The sequence below is a fragment of the Tupaia chinensis genome, unplaced genomic scaffold (genome assembly GCF_000334495.1).
Source record: "Tupaia chinensis unplaced genomic scaffold, TupChi_1.0 Scaffold000630_1, whole genome shotgun sequence".
NCBI lineage: Eukaryota > Metazoa > Chordata > Mammalia > Scandentia > Tupaiidae > Tupaia > Tupaia belangeri.
The window spans coordinates 6,496-20,974 of NW_006160150.1; the positions used below are offsets into that span (position 1 = coordinate 6,496).

General features: G+C 43.4%; 1 pseudogene; it reads left to right on the top strand.

Moving 5' to 3' along the window:
- Window positions 1-6,155: 6,155 nt before the first annotated feature.
- On the top strand, window positions 6,156-6,649 carry LOC114009831 (immunoglobulin lambda variable 5-52-like; annotated as a pseudogene).
- The last annotated feature ends 7,830 nt before the right edge of the window (window positions 6,650-14,479 follow it).

Below are 14,479 nucleotides of genomic sequence, written 5' to 3' on the forward strand. Positions count from 1 at the left end.
TATTTATGTGTGAAGCTTCCCCCTGAGAAGGTGATGGGTGATGTTGGCAGAGGAGAGAGAGCACAGGCCCCTTGGTGGTCAGAGGAAGGACTGGGAAATGGGGAAGGCGCTGACCAGCATGCTGACTTAGGTGCAATGAGGTGAGGGAAGGTCTTGTACCACAGGCGGTGGATCAGACTGGATTAATTTCTCACTTTGATCTAGAAAATATACAAAGTTCAAGGTCTGATTTTACAGAAATTCTTATTCTGAATGTTGCAAATTTCTTCCACATTGCTTGATTAGGGGTGCAAGTTATGGTAGTTAAACATCCAGTATTTGTTCTTTGTTCTGCCCATTTCAACACTTAGATAAAATGAAAACTGTCTTAATCCCATCACCATTGATGAAGTAATCCTGGGCAAAAGGCCTGTGTCAGGAGGTCACCTCTCTCCTTGGTCCCCTGTGGAATGTCACTTGTCTCCCCCCTGAAACACCTTTCATGTTCAAGAGGGCCATGAGAGTGAACAGCACACTTGTCCCTCAGACCCTGTGCCCTAGTGGGCCTACTCCCTCACTCACATGTTGGAGTCTCAGATGCAGCTCTTTTGATTCAGGAGACAAGTTACAAACACACACCCACTGTGGCCATGCCCCAGGGCCATCTGAGAGGTGTTCTCAGGTTTGGCATATGAAATCTTTGTGTCTGAATATTTGCACCCTTGGCTGCATCTCCTGAGTACTTGCACCTCTTCTGCTCATAGTGTTTGTCCCCCAGCAGGACCCACACCCACTCAGACCCAGATCTCAATCACCTCCGTCCTTGTCTGCTGAGGAAGGAGGTATCGGATCTCATCCCCAGAGTCCCCTGTGTCCCTCACCTCCCTGCAGCATCTTCATGTTGTGATATCATCAAACTTCCCACTTCTTTTTCTCCCAATAATGTAAGAAAACTTTACTGGACATGCCTGCTTATTAATAGTCAATACCTTGGGGCTCTGTAGGGCTTGTGGCCTGTGGATGTGTGACAGTCTGTCAAGATCAAAACATAGTGGCTTCTGTCAACTTTCTTTAAGCCCTGACTAAACCAAGCCTTGGGGGGCACCAAATGGCAGCTCCTGCCTGATTCACTTCCATGGGTCATCCAGACAGGGAAGATGTAGAAGCAGGGGCTCACTGTGGTTGCCAGCAGCTGGCGAGAGATGAATGGGACCTTGAAAATCTTCCAGTTATCCAAAGTAATTAAGTCCAGGAGATTTATGGTATAATTCTACTTCTGTATTAGCAATATTTTATTGTATTGCCTTTGTATGCATTTGTTAAGAAGATAGATTTTACAGTAAATATATTGACCACTGCTGTCACTACAAACATGCAGCCATTAGAGCAAAGTTGGAGGGCCTTTCTTGGGTGGTTGAATTTTTCAGATTGGGTTGGGGTGATTATATGATTCTGTACATTTACAAAAGTCAATGAGCTGTGTTTTTAAAAAGCTGAATATTCATACATGACAATTACAGCTCCATAAGGCTGCTTCAAAAAAATTTACATACCTTAAACCAGAATTTCTATATGAAGTGGAAATAAAAACAAATGATTAGATGAACCAGAGGTGTGGTAGTAAGGCAGCTGAATCATTATGACCTATTGCACAGTCCAAGTCCCAGATCCAGTGACTTAAAAAGCACAACAGAAAAGTGTGTGTGTGTGTGTGTGTGTGTGTGTGTGTGTGTGTGTATGTGTATACAAAATCCCTAAAGGATAATTGCAGAAGAAACTGCAGTGTGTCCATCCTCCTTGAAGAGTGTTTTCTCACTTTCTTCCCCTCTCTCTGGAGAGTGCACACACCCTCTAGCAAAAAAGAAAAAAAGAGTTTATAAAAAGAACATGAACATAGTCACAAGAATATTGTTCCTTAATAGCTCATACTTGAAGTGATCCAAATAATCATAAATCTATTGTAGTATGCTCACACACAGTCAAATTATTCAAACATGAACAGAATAAATTATTTATTCCTAGAGAAACATGGATGTATATCAGATGGACCATTTTAGTCAAAAGATAGAGAGAAAAGTGTACATCATGATTTGTTTAATCCTGTGATGTTCAGGAACTGGTAAAACTAATTGAAATTAATAGAAATCAAAACTGGCTGCATGTGGTCATCGGAGTGGGTATTGATTAAAGTGTTACATGGGGTATTTCCTACTCCAAACTGGACATGAGTCATGTATTGATAAGAGTATTGGATACTGCAGAGGGGATAGAGTGTATATCCAGTCATACACTAGGATTCACACATTTCATAATATCTTTGTTTTTATTTGTTACACAAGCAACAGTTTAGATGGGAATAGAATGGTCGTTGGAGCAAAGTGGAGAAAAGTGCATCTGATTCTCTACATCTCCCCCCACCCCTGTAGAACATATAACTGACCAATCCAAAATACCAGGTGCTGGTTGGGTTCCAGATGGAATGTGGAGACATTCCCTAGGGTCTGTTGTGGCAGCTGGATTCACAGTGATGGGGAAGGGCCCTGTGGTGGCTGCAAAGCTTTGGAGTGGCTGTAATCCTCGGTGGAGCTGGGCTTTGGGATGATATTTGGAAAGCTGGATGAGGTGGTAAAGGAGCTGTAGCCTAACTCACATTCAATACTCACTTTTTACAACCTTCAGGGGGAAGTGTTGGAGTGTCCCACTCTCATCTGTTTCCTGGTGGACATCTTGTTTATATTCAGACTTGCTGGGTTATTGAGAAGTTGGTGTTATGGGAGGAGAGAGAAGTTTGAAAAGACCCTGGCTGCAGGCATGGAGAAATGTCAACTTCTTCACATGTTTAGTGCTGGTAGAGAGGAGCAGTCAGCAATTGAGTCATCTTTAGAGAGAGCCAGGCAAGAGAGAGAGTCCCTCATCATCTCCCACCTTAATTAAAATAACATAATGGTGAAGAAGATTGACTTGATGCTGAGGCAGAAATTAAGGTCCATGGTTCAAGACCTGAAGGAGAGATCTACATGCTCCAAACAAGAGAAGGAGATGCTGGAGATGCTGAAAGTGTTCAAGTTCCTCGAAGAGATGAGAGTCTCCACATCACTGGGAGTATTTGTGACTCTGCCAGGAGTCCAAAGAACAACCTTGATGGCTCTTCCTAGGAGCGAACCTGAGCGTTAAAACAGTGCTGTTCCCTCCATCCACACAGACCTCTTGGGCTACCAGGCTGCATCCATGCATCTTAATTTCTGAGGGTCACTGAGAACAGTGGAACCTAGGAAGCCCCGTCCCAATGAACAGGAATCTCCCAATCACCGCCTCCTAGAAATAGCAATGAGCCTATTCATGGTCAAGTCTTCACATTTTAGGAATAGTGGGCCCATTGAAACCAAGAAATACTGGCTTTTCATCCTTTCCACAGAAACTTTGGGGTTTTGTTCATTAGAATAAGAAAAAAATAATATATCTTACAGACTGTTTTTCTTAAATTGAAGTATTTTTTTCAGATTAATATATTTATCAATATATTAATTTTATAGGTAAATGGTTTGTATCATTAAAAAAAAATCCATTACCTTATTTTAACCCGTAATATATACTTAAGAGAAATGATAGTATTCCTAAGACTCAGGATTGTTGAAAATAAAACTTCAGAGAAGGAATATTATTTGTAACTTATAAAAATATCAGTTGTGTGCTTATATTTTCTAGCTATGACACAATGTTTATAAAGATACAAACCATTATTAAGTAAATGGTTTGTGGCGGCCACTGGGCCCCTCAAGTGAAAATCCCCCAAAAAAAAAAAAAAAAAAACTGGCTGCACGTGGTCGTGGGGGTGAGTATTGATTAAAATGTTACATGGAGTATTTCCTACTCCAAACTGGACATGAGTCATGTATTGATAAGGGTGTTGGATACTGCAGAGGGAGATAGAGTGTATGTCCAGTAATATACTAGGATTCACACATTTCATAATATCTTTGTTTTTATTTGTTACACTAGCAGCAGTTTAGATGGGAATAGAATGGTCGTTGGAGCAAAGTGGAGAAAAGTGCATCTGATTCTCCACATCTCCCCCCTCCCCCATAGACCATATAACTGACCAATCCAAAATACCAGGTGCTGATTGGGTTCCAGATGGAATGTGGAGACATTCCCTGGGGTCTGTTGTGGCAACTGGATTCACCGTAACGGGGCAGGGCCCGGTGGTGGCTGCAAAGCCTTGGAGTGGCTGTAATCCTTGGTGTAGCTGGGCTTTGGGATGATATTTGGAAAGCTGGATGAGGTGGTAAAGGAGCTGTAGCCTAACTCACATTCAATACTCACTTTTTACAACCTTCAGGGGGAAGTGTTCGAGTGTCCCACTCTCATATGTTTCCTGGTGGACCTCTTGTTTATATTCAGACTTGCTGGGTCATTGAGAAGTTGGTGTTATGGAAGGAGAGAGAAGAAGTTTGAAAAGACCCTGGCTGCAGGCATGGAGAAATGTCAACTTCTTCACATGCTTAGTGCTGGTAGAGAGGAGCAGTCAGCGATTGAGTCATCTTTAGAGAGAGCCAGGCAAGAGAGAGAGTCCCTCATCATCTCCCACCTTAATTAAAATAACATAATGGTGAAGAAGATTGACTTGATGCTGAGGCAGAAATTAAGGTCCATGGTTCAAGACCTGAAGGAGAGATCTACATGCTCCAAACAAGAGAAGGAGATGCTGGAGATGCTGAAAGTGTTCAAGTTCCTCGAAGAGATGAGAGTCTCCACATCACTGGGAGTATTTGTGACTCTGCCAGGAGTCCAAAGAACAACCTTGATGGCTCTTCCTAGGAGCGAACCTGAGCGTTAAAGCAGTGCTGTTCCCTCCATCCACACAGACCTCTTGGGCTACCAGGCTGCATCCATGCATCTTAATTTCTGAGGGTCACTGAGAACAGTGGAACCTAGGAAGCCCCGTCCCAATGAACAGGAATCTCCCAATCACCGCCTCCTAGAAATAGCAATGAGCCTATTCATGGTCAAGTCTTCACATTTTAGGAATAGTGGGCCCATTGAAACCAAGAAATACTGGCTTTTCATCCTTTCCACAGAAACTTTGGGGTTTTGTTCATTAGAATAAGAAAAAAATAATATATCTTACAGACCGTTTTTCTTAAAATTTTAAGTATTTTTTCTGATTAATATATTTATCAATATATTAATTTTATAGGTAAATGGTTTGTATCATTAAAAAAAAATCCATTACCTTATTTTAACCCGTAATATATACTTAAGAGAAATGATAGTATTCCTAAGACTCAGGATTGTTGAAAATAAAACTTCAGAGAAGGAATATTATTTGTAACTTATAAAAATATCAGTTGTGTGCTTATATTTTCTAGCTATGACACAATGTTTATAAAGATACAAACCATTATTAAGTAAATGGTTTGGTTTGGCACAAACTCTTCATTTATCTCCGCTCATCCCAAGTACCTGACACAAGTCAATAATAATACATACGTCTCTCCAAGTTGAAAAGATAAATACATAAAAGTATAAATCAGCATACACCAACAAAGAGATGAGACCCTTTTTGCCTGTCCTCTAGGGGGACTAACAACTTACATTATCCTCTATGTGTATGTTATCTACTGTGTGTGGGAAAGTGTAGTAACCATGCAAAATGTAACATAATCTAAATATCAGGGAACCAGATGATGAATGTGTGAACAGAGACAGTGAATGATCAGTGAGCTGCAAAGACCACCTGCTAAATAATGGATCTCAGTCATGCAGAAGTGTGTGACTGAGACCAGCAGGAGGCGCTGCAGGACTGCCCTACAATTCCTAAACAGTTGCACAATAAAAATCAATGAAGGGAGCTTGGGCCTGGGACTGAATTCTGTGGTCCCTAATGAGGTTAAAGCAGCTGTGTGCTCTCTGGTTGACAGAGTTCCCTGAGCATGGCCCTCTGTGCTGTTCCTGAAGGTGCTTCCTTGCAGGGATCCCCAAAGGGTGGAGCTAACCTCCCTCCCCCCATCAGTCTTCAGTGTGAGCTGAGCCCCAGCCCAGGGCTCAGGAGGGGATAAACAGTCACTGGATGGACACACATTTGCATGAAGAGCCTCTCCTGTAGCAGAGGGTGAGAAGAAAAGGGGTCTTGGGGCAGCTCAACCCATGTGGGGACTCGAAGCTGTGCATCCACCATGGCCTGGACTTCTCTTTTCCTTGTGCTTCTCTTTTACTGCACAGGTAAGGAAAATCTTCAGGTGTTCTGGGGTACCATCTGGCCTTGTATTTTCTCTGCTGATTCAGATTGTTAAGTCCCCTAGCCCTGATCCCATTCTTCCCAACTTATGGGTATTTGTGTCTGCAGGTTCTCTCTCCCAGTCTGTGCTGACTCAGCCGCCCTCCCTCTCTGCATCTTCTGGAGCATCTGCCAGACTCACCTGCACCCTGAGGCAGTGGCTTCAGTGTTGGTGGTTACTAGATATACTGGTACCAGCAGAAACCAGGGAGCCCTTCCCGTTATCCCCTGTACTACCACACAGACTCACAAAAGCACCAGGGTTCTGGGGTCCCCAGCTGCCTCTCTGGATCCAAAGACACATCAGCCAATGCAGGTGTTCTGCACATCTCTGGGCTACAGCCTGAAGATGAGGTCGACTATTACTGTGGTGTGTGGCATGACAGTTCATAGCATGCCGCAGTGCTCTAGAAACATGGGGAAGTGAGGCAAAATCCTCCCTTCTATTCTGCTGAAATGGTATTGTCATCTTCACAAGACAGTCTAATAAAATGTTTTTATTCTTTTCTAAATTAATGATTTTATGTTTGTTAAAGATACAGAGAGAGGGAAATTGAGAAATCACCCCCAACCCCCAGGAGGATGACCATACCACAATTCCCTCCCTTCCATTCTCCTGAGATTTGGGGCACATAAGCATCTGCTCCTGATGTGAGTTTCAAGTCGCTGGGCCCAGGACTCCAATCACTGTGGGTCATGTGGGAGTTTAGCGCCTTAAGTACTATATGCCACATGCTGGCATCTGATTTTTTTTGTATTGCCAGTGTATACTTGTGCTTTCCAGAGAGAGTGAGAGAGGCCATAGTGAGTTGTGCTGCAGATCATGCTGCAATATTTTCTTCTACGCATCATCCCATCAGGTGTGGGGACACACGTATACATGTGTCTGATGTGTTTTTCAAGCCTCCTGAGCCAGGATTCAAACCAAGGTCATTCAAGAAACCTTTGTACATATCTTCATTCCTCATTCTACTGGCATTTCCTATGGCAAGGAGACTCACTCACAGTCATGATATCAACTATATACTGTCTCTTATTGCAGCTCAGGGACACTCCATTTTTTAGATGTGTATTTGTCTTGGCCTTCCCGGTGTGCAGGTATTGCTGTAAAAGCATAATAATAGTGTCATTTTATAAAACCATAACCTAGTGGCTAGGGATCTGGATTCCACTTGTCTGTTTGAGGACCATTCCCCCAGAGCTTGACAACCACATTAGGCTGTGTGTGTGCGTGTGTGTGTGTGTGTGTGTGTGTGTGTGTGTCCTCCACAACCTGAGAAGTTGGAGAAATAGAGAAGTGAGTATGAAGTGACCATGCTTCAGTGGGGTGGGGGGTGCTTTCTATTATCTCTCACATGCACTTGTGCCCTCTGGAAATTAATAACAATTCTGCCATGCTATGTGTTGGCAAGCATGAGGCACAGTGAGAAATCTTACACATTGCTGGGAGTTGTGACAAATGCTTAAACCACTATGGAAAAGAGACAGTTTCTGAAAAAGAATAAACAAACCTGTCAGTGTATCCTGAATCTATCAAAGAGAAATGAAAGCATATATGCACACGCTGCTTCTACACAAATGCTCAGAACAGTTTTATTTATAGCAGCTGCAAACTATAACTAATCCATCTTGCCCTCCCATAGGCATTTGGATAAATCTCTTCTGATATGTCCATAAACTGAAACATTAATAAGTGATTTATTTGTACATGTAGCAACATGGATTTAAATATATATATTTAAGGATTTTGTCACAGGGCATGTGCATTCATTGGAGAGAAACAGAGAGAGACAATGAGATGGAAAATGGAAAATCACCCCCAGGGGGGATGGCCACACCACAATCATTATTCCTCCATTCTCCTCTTGGGATTTAGGGTATGCATGCACATGTGCTCAGCATGTTTTTTAAGACTCTGGTTCCAGGACTCAAGCTGTGAGTGCAGGACTCCATGTGCAAGTCCAATGCCATAACCACTAAAACACCAGCTGGTTCTTGAATTATATTTTTAAATCTGCTAAGTAAAGATTCCAGAAAGATGGTACATAACCTATGATATTAATTATATGCATTTAAAAAATCTAAAATGCAATTGCAGAAAGAAATCAGTGGTTTTGATGCAGGTATTGGATGCTCAAGCCCAACACCAGTGCTTGATTTAGGACCAGGAGATAACCAGGTTCTTGTCCCACACTCACAGAGAATTAGAGACATAGACACAGAGAGGGGATAGCAAAGCAGAGTCTATTAAGGGAGGGAAGGAAGAAAAGAATTCCCAAGCCAGGAGAAGTCCTGAATGGGCTGTCAAAGAGAATCTGAGTAGAGATTTTACTCAGCAGTCTGAGCAGTGGGCTCACTCTCTCATAAAAAATGAACTTCAGAAAATAGATACATAGAAATATGGGTGATTTATGACTCCATTCTTTGTGGATTAACAGACCACATTGGTCTGCACTTTTTGTTAGAATGTAATTAACAAATAGAAATGGTTGCCCTTAGCTTAGCAGATTTGAGTCCCAATGCAGCCAGCTCGTGGTCTATTAAAACTTAACCATTGTGATTCCATCTTGGGTAAAGCTTACCATGTCTCTGTTTTGGGCCTTACACCCTAGTTAGATGTGTCAAGTTTATCTCCTACCTAAATTGCTCAAATACTGGAGACATAGTTGTAAGGAAGGACTTCGAAGGGATATCAGTAAAACTTTGAAGATGTTGGAAAGTTTTTTATTTTCTGGATTTGGTGATGATTCTGGGGAGGTTTACATAAATAACAAAACAAACTAAATCAGAAATAGTAAATATGTGCAGTTGAGGGCCTGCCAATCATATATCACTTAACTGTCATAAGTCTATTTCAGTCTCTTCATGACAGCAGAGTATGATCTGGATCCAAATACTCTTCCTTCTTCTGTCACTTCAAGTCCATAGAATACTGCACATGGTCAGTTCATAAGTTCTGCCACTCCTGAAGAGTGGGCACTGTTGAATTGTGCCTGAGCACAATTTCGTTGCTGTATCTGTCTCTCTCTCTCTCTGGTGAGCTCATGTGTACTGTGGTAAATATAAAAAAAAAATGGCACATAGCATAAACTCATTTCTAATTCTGGATATATGATGCCATACAAACAAGCATGAATAGTATTAGCAATATAATGGTTCAATTTCAGTTAACTAGAAATTTAAACATATTTCAGCATAATATCAAGCAGTACCCATGTTCATTTGAAAGAATTCTTGACCATGAGGGAGTTAGGCTGAAAACAGCACCTTGGACAGGTCTCTGGAGGATGTTTAAGCTTGTGTTGAAAGTGTAGAGAAGGAAAACAAACAAACAAACAAACAAACAAGACAAAACAAAACAAAAACCTCTCAAATGTCCCTTTAAGAGCCTTGTTCTCTCAGGGTATGCTCATGAAACACTGTGGGAGGGAGAGATTGATGCACTGGACGCACTGCCAAAGGGCTCATGGAGGTAGTGTCCCCTAGGGGGCAGCCCATAGTCTGTTCTCTCAGGGTATGCTCATGAAACACTGTGGGAGGGAGAGATTGATGCACTGGACGCACTGCCAAAGGGCTCATGGAGGTAGTGTCCCCTAGGGGGCAGCCCATAGTCCCTCAGGAATGAGAAGTTCAGCCCAAAAGGCCTTCTGGGTCAATCAGCATCTCCCAGGGGACATCAGGGGCACTGGTCTCTCCTCTCTGGCACTTCCTGCATTGAGGTGGGTTCATGGAGCTCTGGGAGCTTCCTCCCTATCCAGTTCAACTTCCCTCCATTCTCCACCAGATACTGTTGTGAAGGAAGAAAGGGTGTCACTATTTGAATGGCACAGAGTTTCTGTTTGTGACAGTGAAAAACTCTTGGACATTGATAATGGTAATGGTTGGACTACACTGAAGATGGGCTTAACTTCTCTTAATGCTACACTTCAACTTGATTAAAGCATGTGCTCATAGAAGTGACTAAAATGGCCAATTTAATGTTATAATTTACCATGCTCAAATGATTGCCTAAATTCTATGAAAAACTTATACTTTGAAAAATGTCATTTTCACACTTAAATACTTTACTGTGATATAATTCCCCCTCATTAAAAAAAATGACAGTAATTACTGCTTGCTGTGGACTAAATTCTGTTCCACAAAGCAATCACATGTGGCAGTCTTACCCCAACCCCCTTCAGTGTGACCATGTTCAGAGAGAGGACCTCTCAGGAGGTAACTAGGAAGAAATGAGGTAATAAAGGTGGGGCCCTTGTCCAATGAGTCTGTGTCCTGACAGAGCAAGGTTTGCTACAAGCAACATGGAAGGAGGAAAGCATGAGTGAAGACATGGGGGAAGGTGTTCATGTTCAACTACAGAGAGAAGATCAAGGGGAGACCAAATCTGATAAGACCATGACCCTGGACTTACAGTCTCCAGAACCATCAGAAAATAAATCTTTGTAAATCCAGGATTAAGTGATTCACCTAGCCTGTGATCTTTGGTTGTGACATCCTTAGCAAACCATTACTCAGGTTTGTCATTGTACTATGTACAATGTATATTATTATAATTGTTTCAAGACTAACCTCAGATGTAGGTCTTCTTCTATAAAAGTAGGGTCCATTTGCAGTGACCATGATCTTCTCTCTGGAGCAGATTTATATGATTCCCCTCTCAGAAGCCTAGAACTGTGCACACATTTTTTTCATATGCTGAAGCTGCTGTTATTGTCCCTGGTCTCTTCAGATAAAGCCCAAGTTCCTGCCTACACTCACCATTCAGACTCACCTGTCAGGGCTGGGCCATCATGGCTGGAGAAGCTAGGGCCAGGCTCTGACTATCAAGACCTGAGCCCTTGCTTCTGGGATGAGTGAACTCTTCCTCAGGCCACCAGGGGGAAGCGTAGGCCTGGAATCAGGATATTCAGGGAGTCAGGGCAGCCTCTCTGATACCTGTCCTGTCCCTGTGCAGCTTCCTGCTTAATCCTCATGGTTGGGCAGTAGGAAACAACCCCACACTCATTTAGCTCATTCTGGGGATTAGACTGAGGTGTCTGATCAGCACAGATCAGTCCTGGGGGGTCCAGGATTCAGTCAGGGGGGAAAAACCTGGAGGGGGACAGTCTTACTCATTTTACAGGACTAGGTGTAGGGGGAACAAGACACATCTTCACTGGGTCAACAAATGAGTCCCAAGGAAGGATGACAAAAGAAAAGATGCCTTCCAGTGAATAGGCCACAAAATCCCCAGATGACATACTTTGTTCCATATTGTTTCCTCTCAAACAACTGTTTCATACAAATGCATCATGGATACATAACAGATTATGAAGAAAAAGGCTCAGAATCTTTTATAAGCCCTAATGAGGATCTATGTTTCCAGGGTCCTTCTCTCAGCCTGTTCTGAATCAGCCACCCTCGCATCTGCCTCCCTGGACAAGCAATCACATTCACGTGCACCCTGAGCAGTGGCTATGATAGCTACATGATGGAATAGTACCAACAGAGCCCAGGGAAGGGTCACGGTTTGTGATGAGAATGTGCCTTAGTGGCATTGTGGGTTCCAAGGGGGAGGGGATCCCAGATTGCTTCTCAGGGTCAAGCTCTGGCCTGGATCAGTTCCTGACCATCCAGAACTTCCAGGAAGATGACGAGAGTGACTACCACTGTGGGATAGACCATAGCAGTGGGAGTAGCTACGTGTAATACATAGTGACATAGGTGAAGGGGAAGGAAGACCAAAACCTCCTATTTGAGTGGACCTGAGCCCTCTTCCCTCCTCACAGGCATGACTCAGTGCAGAGGGGAGTCTCCCAGCCCTGCCTGAGAGCTCCCACCTTCCCACACGCTGTGGGAACTGAAGTCACAGCAGCTGGTCCCCTGCATGTGCATGTTTTCTTAGGACATTGTGACATTTGCTTTGTGTGTGGACATGCAGGGTTGTTGCCACCTCCCTACCCTGATGGAGTTCGAGTTTCTGCATTGTGGAGCTGTCATACATGTGTCCATAACACAGTTGCTGTCACCAGGTCTCATCACCTCCGGCCATATTCAACATGTGTGAACTGCCCCCACAGCAAAAGGCATTGGGTGTTTCTTGGAGATACAATTCCTTGACCTCGACCTTGACCTTGACACATGGATCACCTGGACTTCACCCACCACCATCATGTACAAGTACACACAGATCCTATTGTGATTGTGTCTCGTTAGTTAGAGAGACAGAGACAGAGATAAATGATACTTGCAGGAGGATGGGAGAGCCTGAGCCTGCTCTGTGCCTGAGACATAGGAGGGGCCCCTTTCCAGCTCCCCACTGAGGGAATGTGTTCACATCCAGGCTAGGAAGCAGCATGAGCTCCTCCAGCCAGCACCTGCATTCTCAGCTGCCAAGCCCTGTCCCGTGGTCCCGGGGCTCCCAGATCTCCTCGTGGCTGCTCTCCTCCACCAGCTCCCCACTGAGGGAATGTGTTCACATCCAGGCTAGGAAGCAGCATGAGCTCCTCCAGCCAGCACCTGCATTCTCAGCTGCCAAGCCCTGTCCCGTGGTCCCGGGGCTCCCAGATCTCCTCGTGGCTGCTCTCCTCCACGTGCCCTCCCCCAGGCTCCCCCCTGCCATTCCTCCAGCAAGAGGCATGTTCAGGATTCTGTGGAAGCTGAGTTGCCTCTGTGCACCTCTTTTGTTGGCAGCTAGACATACAGGTGGAAGACAGGTCTGTGGCTAGTTTCAGGAGCAGGATATTCCACAGGACACAGGTGAGCTCCAGGTGAGAGATGCCCAGGGTGCCAACCTCCAAAAGAAGACTGTGGCTGAGGCCTACCTGAGTAGTGACCTCTGGGGGCTCAGGACCACATGGGGCCAGGTCCACAGAGGAAAGCAATCCTGTCCAGGTCCTGACAGTGAACACACATGTCTTCTGGAAAACTATAAAATAAAGTGAAGAAAAGAAAGAAGTTGGATACAAAAATAATTAAAAATATTTCCCATTTATGAATTATAAGAATGAATATTGCTAAATATAAAGAACCAGGTCCCATTAAAATACCAGTGATGCTCTTCTCACAGAGACAGGAAGAAAAATCACAAAGTTTTTGTGGAAGCACTAAAAACCCCATGTAGCTAAAGCAATCTTGAACAGAATGAACAGAACTGAAGGTGTCATGTTACTGTCCTTCAAAATATGCTGCAAAGCTATAATCACCAAGACAGCAAGGTCCTGGCATTTCACTTAGAGGCAGAGTACAGAGCCTATCTTTCCATGCCTGGTTGATCTCATCTAGCTTCACTGAATCTTTCTACGCTATATGTGTATATCCAAACACAATTATTTCTCAATTTAAAATAAATTTTAAAGAAAATCTCATTACACCTCGCAATGTTGTGAACACTGAGGACTTTATACTAATGCAAGAAACCAGTTGGAAATGGCAAATGCTTTATGATAACACTTATGTGGATCCTCTAATTTGGTAAAATGGCTAGCAGAAAGCATGGTGGGTAAGGTGCTGGATCTCATGTAGCTAACCTTAGGTTGGAGTCCCTCTTCTGGTAGATTGGGAATGACACTGAGCATGTGAGGGTGTGAGCCACAAATCCCGAGGGGAAAAGGAAGAAAAGATTGAGGCATGGCCCTCTCCCCTAATGGATGATTTCTCACATTCCCTCTCTGTCTCTAGTGAGTGCACACATCTATGCAAAAACCTTAAAAATAAAATAAAAGAGAAGGAAAAATACAGGTGAAACATAGAAACAGAGTTGAATGGTTGTTCCCAGGAATTGGAGGAGAGGTTAATGAGGGATTGATAAATTTCCTGTTAATCCATGTAACTAAATCCTAGAAATTTGTGGTACTATTTCAGTCCCACTTGGCAATATTGCTTTGTACACTTATATATTGCCTTTGTGTAAATTTATTCAAACAGTAGATTTTATAGTAAATATTTTTAGCACCACTATTACCACAAAAATGTAGTTATTAGAACAAAGTTGGAGGGGTCTTTTTTGGGTGATTGAATTCTAATTAGACTGTAGTTTTTATTGACTGTGTAAAAATACAAAAGTCAATAATCTGTGGGAACCAGCAGTTAGCGTAATGGCTATGTCGCTGGACTCCCACGTAGTCGACCGCAGTTCGTGTCCCGGACCCGATGGCTTAAAACTCACGCCGGGCGCGTGTGTGTGCGTGCCCAAGATCCCGAGAGGAGAATGGAGGAGAAGGGATTGCGGCGTGACCATCCCCC